The following is an 11249-nucleotide window of genomic DNA, read 5'->3' as shown; positions in this document are numbered from 1 at the left end:
ACTTGGTGTCCACGGCTGCCTGTCCAGCAGGGTGTCGAAAATACCTCAATATTTTTTTTTTTTTAAAACAGCCTGGGGGGTATAAATGCCTTATGAAGTTATTGAAAGGAACAACTCTGTAACTAAGTGTTTTAAAAGTCTTTCATTGATTAATCTAAAGAGACAAAGGGAATCCCTGCAGTCCCCATGTGCTGCTCATAGGGGTCTGATTATTGGGATTCAATACCCGTTGCCCTGAACTTGAATAAGCTGCAATATTTCTAGGCGAATCCTGTTGAGTACTTTGAGTATATGATAAATAGAAAACATAACATTTAAAAAAATAAGTGTAACAACAAACAAAAAGGTCTCAGATGGTATGTTCACAACCAATCAGATGTGTTGTACTTTGTTTTACAAACTTCTTTGATGGTTCTGGTTTTAAAAAGACATCCAGATGATTTGTATCAATTATTTGCACATTAAAGTCTATTAAGGACTGCAACTGGAAGATGTGAAATAAGCTGCGAAAAACTTGAGAAAAGAAAAAAAGAATACATTTTAAAAAAGGAAGTTAAGAAGTCACCTTGAGTAAACAGAGGTCTGTTTCCAGGCAGTGTCCAATCAGAATCGTGTCAGCATTTATGAAGCTCAACAAGGTCTCCTGGATTCAACATTTACTCTTAGAGAACCATGGTGACCCTTCACATCCTCCTCACTAACACCTGAAAATCTGGCCAAGTAAGGTGTCACACGGGCTCTAAGCAGAGCTGCATCATATGCATTATTAAGCAAAACCTAACCATCTTTAAACTACTGGCTAAACCTTGCACTTGATGTTGACTAAATTTTCATTATACAGAACAATTTTCAGACTGCTGCCACACTTCTGTAATGACAGAGCGTGTTGGTATAGTTTATGTAGTGCACAGAGAAAGATGAGGAGTATATTATCACATTACCTGGTGTTATAGTCAATGACTTCATTTTCAGGTTTAACAAAGGTGTCGTATACAACTTCCAGACTCGAGTTGACCGTCACTCTGGATAACTCCAAACCATGAATGGTGTAACACTGCAAAGGCAAACATATGTTTTCATTGCAAACTGATTAAAAACAAAAATCAAACTTCAGAAATCTTTTTCCACACCAACAAGTTCTGACATAAAGCCCATGGGCACAAGAGTTAAAGGTAGAGTATATAATGAGGTGAGCTGAAGTGTCATACAGCAGTCCTACACACATCAACAATCCTGCTGTGTTGTGCATGTGTCACAAGATATACTTAATATTATACTTAATTAATAATGCCTCCTGGAACCAGAGGCAGAGAAAGACCTGGGTCATCCGCAGCCACCCTAGGGTACTGGCACAGGTTAGAAATCAGTCTTGTTTCTTCAGTACAGTCAACTTTACTATCACTACCTTTTAACCCATTGTGATAGCACACAGATATGAGTCAGAGTTCAGATTTATTGAGTTAATAATTATCTTTCCTGATATACTTTCACCAAAGAATCAGACCACAGGTAGTTTACCTGCTGACATTCAGACACCATGGAGCTGCGTCTCTCTGCCTGCATCCTGCTGGTACTTTGTGCGACATGGAGTGCAGATGGAGGAAATATTTTGGTGTGGTACACCGATGGCAGCCACTGGATAAACATGAAGCCTGTTCTGGAGACGCTGGTTGACAGGGGACACCAGGTGACTGTACTGATTCCGAGCTCGTCAATGTACATGAACACCAATGAACCTGCCCGCTTTCACTATGAGCCCTTCAACGCCTCTTTCTCATTGGAGACTATAGAGAAGTTTCTAGAAGAGTTCCTCCAATTCTCCATATACGAGATTGATTATATGAACTACTGGGAGATCTACATCAGATTCATTAACATTGCAAAGACAAACCTTCAGTACAATATTCAGTATTTGGACGGTGTGGTGAAATCAGAAGTCATCATGAAGAAGTTGAAAGAGGGAAATTATGACCTTCTCTTGGCTGACCAATCAACCCTGGCAGTGATTAGTAGCAGATATTTTGGGGATCCCACTCGTCTTCTCTTGCGCTTCTCTATAGCTAATAACTGGGAGAGGCATTTGTGGTCAGATGCCTGCTCACCATCCTTTGTTCCCGGTGCTATGAGCAAACTCACAGATAAGATGGACTTCTCAGAGAGAGTGTGGAACTTTCTCTTCTACGCTCTTCAAGACATCGTGATTGATCACACTTTTTGGAACGTATTAGACAGATATTACTCTGATGTCAAAGGTGAGAAAATAGGCATGAAGCACTGATTTAAAACTTTTTTTAAAATTTGCTAATAATGTAAACACAGTATTTTAAAATTTTCTGATAAAGAAAATATGATGCCTTACATAAACTATTGGTGATACATTAATGTCCATTACTCATGCATTGCAACAGGAACTCCCACCAGTGCCTGTGAGTTGATGAGTAAAGCAGACATCTGGTTAATTCGAACCTACTGGGATTTTGAATTCCCTCGTCCTTTCCTCCCAACTTCAAATATGTTGGTGGGATCCACTGCAGACCTGCTAAACTTTACCAGAGGTAAGGACACTCAACTATTACCATCTGATTAATCATTACATCACAGAATATTCCTGCCAGGAGCAGTGAAGCCATCAAAATGTTGAACAAAAATGCAAAACAGCGGGTTGGCTGGCAGTGGGATGATATTCGACTTGTTACAGGATCTGGAGGAATTTGTGCAGAGTTCTGGAGATGATGGCATTGTGATCTTCACTTTAGGATCCATGATCAACAACATCACCAAGGAGAAGGCAAACATGATAGCCTCAGGCCTCGCTCAGATCCCACAAAAGGTCAGAGGATAATCTTTGTTTCAGCTGTAATCAATTTGAGCAAAGCATTGAGTAGTTTCATATTTCAGATAACCAGTTTCAGAGTTCTCTACTTCTGAAAACCAGAACTACCAAAACTACAATTTTTTAAAACGACATTGCAGACTGTGGACATTTCAGCATGCCAGTGCTCAGTTTCCATGTTACTCTACAATATTTATGTTCATTTTTCTAATAAGAGTATCAAAATTATCAAACTTTGTCAACAGCTGATGATTTCTAATGAGAAGTTAACCTGACCCTTCAATATACAGTTAGGTCTATAAATATTTGGACAGAGACATCTTTTTTCTAATTTTGGTTTTGTACATTACCACAATGAATTTGAAATACAATAACTCAGATGCCATTGTAGTGCAGACTTTCAGCTGTATTTCAGTGGGTTGACCAAATACATTGCATGAAATGTGAGGAACTAAAGCATTTTTAAAAAAACACACACAATCCCTTCATTTCAGGGGCTCAAAAATAATTGGACAAATTACAATGAATAAAAATTAAAATAAAATGTTCATTTCTAATGAAAACCCTTGCTGACAATGACAGCCTGAAGTCTTGAACTCAAGGAGATCACAAGACAGTGGGTTACCTCCTTTTTAATGCATTGCCAGGCCTTTACTGCAGCGACTAGTGGATTCTCCCACATTTAAACTCATCTACCTCATCTAATATCTCTGTTTTTACTCTGACACACACACACACACACACACACACACACAGTCAGCAGATGTTCTTCAAATATTCATTTTTTTCATTTGTAATTCTTGGGTTTAGGCATTTAAAAAAATAATTCCACTCTTCTACCAATTTAAGGAATATAAGCTGTCAACACTCATCCAGATTAGTTCTGATTCAAGTTTTTCTTTTTGACACTTCACATATGTACTTCCAAGTCATTTAAAGAATATCAGATTTCAATATTCATTCAGATGTTTTCTGACTCTAAATTTTCTTTTGTCATTACTCAGCTTTTCTAATGTGTATTTAAACATGTTTAGCTACTTTCATTTTGAAACTTCTTCTGTGTCATCTTTCAACAGTTTTGCACTTTTATTTTCAGGTGAAAAATTCTCTTCTTCAGCTCATTCAACATTTTTAACTGAACATTCAACAATCATGACATTCCAGCTCAAAACATTCAACTATCAGCATTCACACTGCATTTTCTTCAGGAAATAGAAGTAATAATATTTTGTGATATATTACTTAAAGTTGGGCTGTAAGTATACTACCACAGAAAAAAACATGCAAGCTAAGACGTGTTATTTTTATAGGTGCTGTGGAGGTACAAAGGAGAAAAACCAGAAGCCTTGAGTGCCAACATTAGAATATATGACTGGATCCCTCAGAATGACCTCCTGGGTACGTAAACCTGCTACCAACCACAGAAGTTCTTAAAAGTGCAATAACATAAATTAAACGTGCATTCAACATTAAATGCAGGTTGTGAGCATTCTGTTTATTAACACAAGGAAATGTGATAAATTATTTACTTTTCCAACAGATGTGATCTTGATTACATATTGCACCCTGTGTAAATCTACTCTGGTTAGTTCTTTTCTCGAAGAGGTTGCACTAAAGATTAGTTAAATGCATGTAAATTATAAAATCTGCAAATCAATCTCAGCTCAAAGCAGTTATTCTGGGTAATTAAAATCCTCCTGTTGTCCACATGTAGAAAACTAACTTTCAATGTTACACGGTTATTTGGCATATGTTAGGTCACCCTAAAACTAGAGCTTTCATCACTCACGGAGGCACAAACGGGATTTATGAAGCCATCTACCACGGTGTTCCCATGGTGGGCATACCCATGTTTGGTGACCAGCCAGACAACATGATCCATATGAAGGAAAAAGGAACTGCAGTTATTCTCAATTTGAACTTCATCACAGCTGAGGACCTTAGAGATGCAGTCAACACAGTCATCAATGACAAATCGTGAGTTCTCTGAACTATGTGCACTTTAAATTAGGCACTGAAAACAGGCTTTAAAGAAAAAAATGGAGCAGGCTCAGAGTATGAAACATGAATACTCTACCTTAAACCATTTTTCTTGGAGCCAGCTAACACAAGAAAGCCCTGCTGAGCTGAACTTTAATGACCTATGTAAACAATTTTCTAGAGTTTTTATGGTCTCAAGGTTTTTTTTATTAATACAGGATAATATTCATTTTTACAGTTTTTTTTCTCATTTGTATACACATTCACAGGTACAAAGAAAATGCTATGCGGCTGTCCAGCATCCACCACGACAGACCCATGAGTGCTCTGGAAGAGGCAGTATTCTGGATCGAGTTCACACTGAGAAACAAAGGCCAAGCACTTGAGGGTCCAGGCCCATGAGCTCACCTGGTACCAGTATCACAGCCTGGATGTCCTGGGCTTCTTCCTCACCGTAGATCTACTCATCATATTCATCTTCATCAAGACCTGCAGTTTCTGCCTGCACAGGTGCTGTGTCAGGAAAGGAAAGGCAAAAAGGAAGGCTGAATAACATCTGGAACAGGTGCTGTGAGTGTTGGGCCGGGGCAATATTTGTTACCAGCATGAGACTTTCTTTCATGTATGTTGAGTTTCCCATCATCATATTCTTTATGTATCACCACTATTTCTCTTGTAGGGAGAATGCAACGGGAGTGTTATATCTGCCAAAGGTGGCTAGTTTGATGAGACCAAAGTTTAGAATACATTTGGGTCTATAAATGTATTCCATGATTTCTTTTTTGACTTATTTGTACTATGCTTTCATTTCAGAGTGCAATGAGACATTAAACTGCATAATTTCAGTAAAAAAATTGAAAAATTGTGGTGTTGTAAAACCAGTGGTGTTTTAGAACACCCGGTAGTGTATAGTATCTCATCTAATCGAACAGCTCAGAAGTTTGTAAAGGTGACATTTTTTGACAACACCTAACCTCTGACCTCAACGTTAAGGGCACTGGGATTCAAATTCGTCCAACATTTTTAATAGATACACCTATGCGTGTATTTGAAAATCCTAGGTGACTTCCCTCTTGAAACATTCACATTTTTAATAGTTGCACCTAGATTATCAATTTCAAACTCCTGCGCTGCCTCAATCTCGAGTAACACCATTCACAAACTTGGTGTCCAGCAGGGTGTTGAAAATACTCCAATATTTATTTATTTTTTAAACAGCTGTGGGGTGGGGGTAATAATGCCTTATGAAGTTACTGAAAGGAACAACTCTGTAATTAAGTGTTTTAAAAATCTTTCATTGATTAATCTAAAGAGACAAAGGGAATCCCTGCAGTCCCATGTGCTGTTCATAGGGGTCTGATTATTGGGATTCAATACCTGTTGCTGTGAATTTCTATAGGCTGCAATATTTCTCGGTGGATCCTATTGAATATATCATATCCTTTGAATATATCATAAATAGAAAACAACATTTTAAAGAACAGGGCAACAACAACAAAAAACCCCATCTGAAATGGCATGTTCACAACCTGGCATAGCAACATCTTCAGGTGTGACATACTTTGTTCTTCTATGGTTCTGGTTTTAAAAAAAAAGATATCCAGATGGTTTTATGTGAATCATTTGCACATTTAACACCTGAAAATCTGGACAAGTAAGGTGTTGTCACACAGGCTCTAAGCAGAGCTGCACTGGTCTCGTTAGCTTCATCCCATCATCCTCATCATGTGTGTTTCCACACCAACAAGTTCTGAAATAAAGCACATGTGTACAAGAGTTAAAGTAATAGGGATGGATCGATCTGATATTACGTATCCGTCCGATACTGACCTAAATTACTGGATCGGATATCGGGTCCACTAACTATCACAAAAGCACCTCACAAAACTTGCGACATGGCGTAACTCAGCTCATAACCTTAGCACGTCGGAGCAGTATGCGTCACGTGATAGAGCGGCTGTGGTGTGCGAGACCTGTCGGCGGTCTGGTTGAGCATTTGGATCCTCTACCAAACCAGCATTTCATCTCCGAGAAAGTTATCCCAGCGAGAAGTAAAGCAAGTGTGTAAGTTCATCTCTGAATGTTTGTAACGCATTCCCACGTTAAGCTTAACAACTGATATATGGAGCGACTGCCTCTTCTCTCTCCCTCTTCTGTTGCTACTTCAATCGTGAAACTGATTAATGATCAGCTGATTGGCTTTTCTGTCGCGAGTCCTTCTCTCTTGTTTGTTTTTGGCCCACTTTGCACCAGAAAGAGGAAACCAGCGGCTATACAACAGCAGCACGTTTAACCTTGATATGCTGTCGTTAGAATTTATCTATTATTACTTTTTACACCAGGATCCTTTTCTACGTAGCTGACAGCTGGTAACTGTGCAGGGGCGGTCTAGCAAAGTTTAGCCAGAGGGGCAGGGCATTAACAGGGAAAAGGGGGGTACAAAGAAATACGTTTCTTTCTTATTCTCATTTAAAATGTCTAGCTTTTAATAAATAATTATCTGAATCTTACACCCAAAGTTTTAATCTTTCGTAAAATGTATAGAAGTCCATTACTGTATATAGTAACTATTAAGTCTAATATATACCCTAGTAAGCTACTAGGTACTACTTTTTCCTTTGGGAAGGTACCATCTGTGCAGTCTGCAATTCTGCTGAAGACAGATGTTGAATCTATTTAATTATTGTAGAGAAATAATAGATTTTTGTGCATTTCTTTTTAAACACGTGCATTAAATTAAAGTTGATTACGTCGATTAAGCATCACGAGGTGGAGGGTGGGGGTGGTTCCCTATTTTTTTTTTTTTTTTTTTTGCTGGGAGTTGGCAACCCTATTAGTTAGGTTTTTTTAATATTTCTGCTAAGTACTCTTCAAAATACCAGAATAGGGAGGATGGAGTAGGTTCAAGTTTATTAGATTGATCAGTATTGCTGAACTATGAAATATTTTGGGTGCAGTGTATTTTTTGCATACAGAAATAACAGAATACCTTAAGTGCTTTGTTTTTTTTAAACTTGAGTATGAACTTATACAAAATGCAGCAAGATATTTAAAAAAAAAACTGTTTTATTGATTAAAAAATACACTATCGGATTCATATCGGTATCGGCAGATATCCAAATTTATGATATCGGTATCGGACATAAAAAAAGTGGTATCGTGCCATCTCTAGTATATAATGAGGTGAGCTGAAGTGCCATACAGCAGTGCTACACACAACAATCCTGTTATGTTGTGGATGTGTCACAAAATATACTTAATTAATAATGCCCCCCTGGAACCTTAGGCAGACAGACAAATACCCAGGAGACCTGGGTCATCTGCATCCACCCTAGGGTACTGGTACAGGTTAGAAATCAGTCTTGTTCCTTCAGTACAGTGAACTTTGCGATCACTACCTTTTAACCCATTGTGATAGCACAGACAGATATGAGTCAGAGTTCAGATTTACTGAGTTAATAATTATCTTTCCTAAAATACTTTCACCAGAGGATCAGATCACACCTGGTTTTCCTGCTAACATTCAGACACCATGGAGCTGCGTCTCTCTGCCTGCATCCTGCTGGTACTTTGTGCGACATGGAGTGCAGATGGAGGAAATATTTTGGTGTGGTACACCGATGGCAGCCACTGGATAAACATGAAGCCTGTTCTGGAGACGCTGGTTGACAGGGGCACCAGGTGACTGTACTGATTCCGAGCTCGTCAATGTACATGAACACCAATGAACCTGCCCGCTTTCGCTATGAGCCCTTTAATGCCTCTTTCTCGTTGGAGGCTTTAGAAGAGTTTCTAGAAGAGTTCCTCCAATTCGCCTTATACGAGTTGATTATATGAACTACTGGGAGATCTTCACCAGAATCATTAAATATGTGAACACACACCTTCAGATTTCTATCCAGTATTTGGACGGTGTGGTGAAATCAGAAGTCATCATGAAGAAGTTGAAAGAGGGAAATTACGACCTTCTCTTGGCTGACCCAGTCAAAGCTGGCAGTGACTTAGTAGCAGATATTTTAGGGATCCCACTCATCTTGTCCTTTCGCTGTTTCTTAGTTAATAACTGGGAGAGGCATTGTGGTCAGATGCCTGCTCCACATCCTTTGTTCCGGTGCTATGAGCAAACTCACAGATAAGATGGACTTCTCAGAGAGAGTGTGGAACTTTCTCTTCTACACTTTCCACGATATCGTGACTGATCACACTTTTTGGAACGTATTAGACAGATATTACTCTGATGTCAAAGGTGAGCAAAGAGGCATGAAGCACTGATTTATAAAACTATTTAAAATTTGCTAATAATACAAGCACAGTGTTTTGAAATTTTGTGATTAAGAAAATATGATGCCTTGCATAAACTATTAGTGATATGTTGATGTCCATTACTCATGCATTGCAACAGGAACTCCCACCAGTGCCTGTGAGTTGATGAGTAAAGCAGACATCTGGTTAATTCGAACTTACGGGATTTTGAATTCCCTCGTCCTTTCCTCCCAACTTCAAATATGTTGGTGGGATCCACTGCAGACCTGCTAAACCTTTACCAGAGGTAAGGACACTCAACTATTACCATCTGATTAATCATTACATCACAGAATATTCCTGCCAGGAGCAGTGAAGCCATCAAAATGTTGAACAAAAATGCAAAAAAGCTGGTTGGCTGGCAGTGGGATAATATTCGACTTGTTGCAGGATCTGGAGGAATTTGTGCAGAGTTCTGGAGATGATGGCATTGTGATCTTCACTTTAGGATCCATGATCAAAAACATCACCAAGGAGAAGGCAAACATGATAGCCTCAGGCCTCGCTCAGATCCCACAAAAGGTCAGAGGATAATCTTTGTTTCAGCTGTAATCAATTTGTGCAAAGCATTGAGTAGTTTTTCATATTTCAGATAACCAGTTTCAGAGTTCTCTACTTCTGAAAACCAGAACTACCAAAACTACAATTTTTTAAAATGACATTGCAGACTGTGGACATTTCACCGTGCAAGTGCTCAGTTTCCATTTTATTTCCACAATATTTATGTTCATTTTCCTAAAGTGAAAAGTCAGACTTTGTCAACAGCTGATGATTCTAATGAGAAGTTAACCTGACCCTTCAATATACAGTTAGGTCTATAAATATTTGGACAGAGACATCTTTTTTTTCTAATTTTGGTTTTGTACATTACCACAATGAATTTTAATGAATTTTAAATTAAATAACTAAGATACCATTGTAGTGCAGACTTTCAGCTTTAATGCAACAACATTGCATGAAAATGTGAGAAACTAAAGCATTTTTAAAAAACACAATCCCTTCATTTCAGGGACTCAAAAGTAATTGGACAAATTAAATGGAATAAAAATGAAACTAAAATGTTCATTTCTAATACCTGGTTGAAACCCTTTGCTGGAATGACAGCCTGAAGTCTTGAACTCAAGGACATCACAAGATAGTGGTTACCTCTTTTTAATGCTCTGCCAGGCCTTTATGCAGCGACTTTCAGTTACTTTTTGTGGGCTTTTCTGTCCAAAGTGAGAAATCAGTCAGTCAGTCAGAAATTTGTATCAACAGCAGGAATGACCCCACTTTTTAAATTGTTCCTGTGAACCCATTTTTGACACCAGGGGTCCGTTCTTCGTACCTCGCTAAGTAAGTTAGCCGGATTTGATTGTTGACGATTTCGCGTGATCTTGGATCGTTCGGTTCTCCGAAGATCATCCGGGACTTGCTGTCATAGCAACAGATCCGTAAGCGTAAACCTGCTCGGGCAGGCTTACTTTATGTAAACAAGATTAGATCGCGGCCACTCAGGTATGTCCGCTGCATTTATACGAAAGCAACAGCGATATTTCTCCACTGTTTTACCATAAATATTTATCAATGTAACTAAAGATAATGCAGCATTTGATTCTTTTATTGATTTCATACAGATACATACAGGTCATTTCCGAAAAAAAGGGAAATGTACTATTAATCATTCTATGTCATGTAGTAGATTATGTCAGATGTAATTCATATTTAGGGTAGTAATAGTAAATTACTACAGTGCAATCAAGATGAGAGACCACGGCTATAAAAGCGAAGGTGGATTTGGGAAGTCTGTCGCAGCCATGTCCTGTCCGTTTGTACGCGAGCAACCCATTGCGGAAGGTGCAAGATTGATAAGGAGAGTATTCAGAATTCAGCGTATATTGCGGGATAGACGGAGATGTATATCTATATATCTACACACACACACACACACATATATATACATACAACACATATATATATAAAAAAAAACAAAAAAAAACACCCACGCCCTACGGGCGGTTTATCCTTCAAGCTCGGGTCCTCTACCAGAGGCCTGGGAGCTTGAGGGTCCTGCGCAGTATCTTAGCTGTTCCCAGGACTGCGCTCTTCTGGACAGAGATCTCCGATGTTGTTCCCGGGATTGCTGGAGCCACTC

At 38.7% G+C, this 11249-nt stretch overlaps 2 pseudogenes; both read left to right on the top strand.

Moving 5' to 3' along the window:
• The first annotated feature begins 1478 nt into the window (after nucleotides 1-1478).
• LOC109199245 (UDP-glucuronosyltransferase 2A2-like) lies at nucleotides 1479-5387 on the top strand (annotated as a pseudogene).
• A 1430-nt stretch (nucleotides 5388-6817) lies between these two features.
• On the top strand, nucleotides 6818-9664 carry LOC109199244 (UDP-glucuronosyltransferase 2A2-like; annotated as a pseudogene).
• The last annotated feature ends 1585 nt before the right edge of the window (nucleotides 9665-11249 follow it).

This window comes from Oreochromis niloticus, unplaced genomic scaffold (genome assembly GCF_001858045.2).
Source record: "Oreochromis niloticus isolate F11D_XX unplaced genomic scaffold, O_niloticus_UMD_NMBU tig00007390_pilon, whole genome shotgun sequence".
Classification (NCBI taxonomy): Eukaryota; Metazoa; Chordata; class Actinopteri; order Cichliformes; family Cichlidae; genus Oreochromis; species Oreochromis niloticus.
The sequence above is the reverse complement of the archived record's forward strand: the minus strand, read 5'-3'. Positions and strand labels throughout refer to the sequence as shown.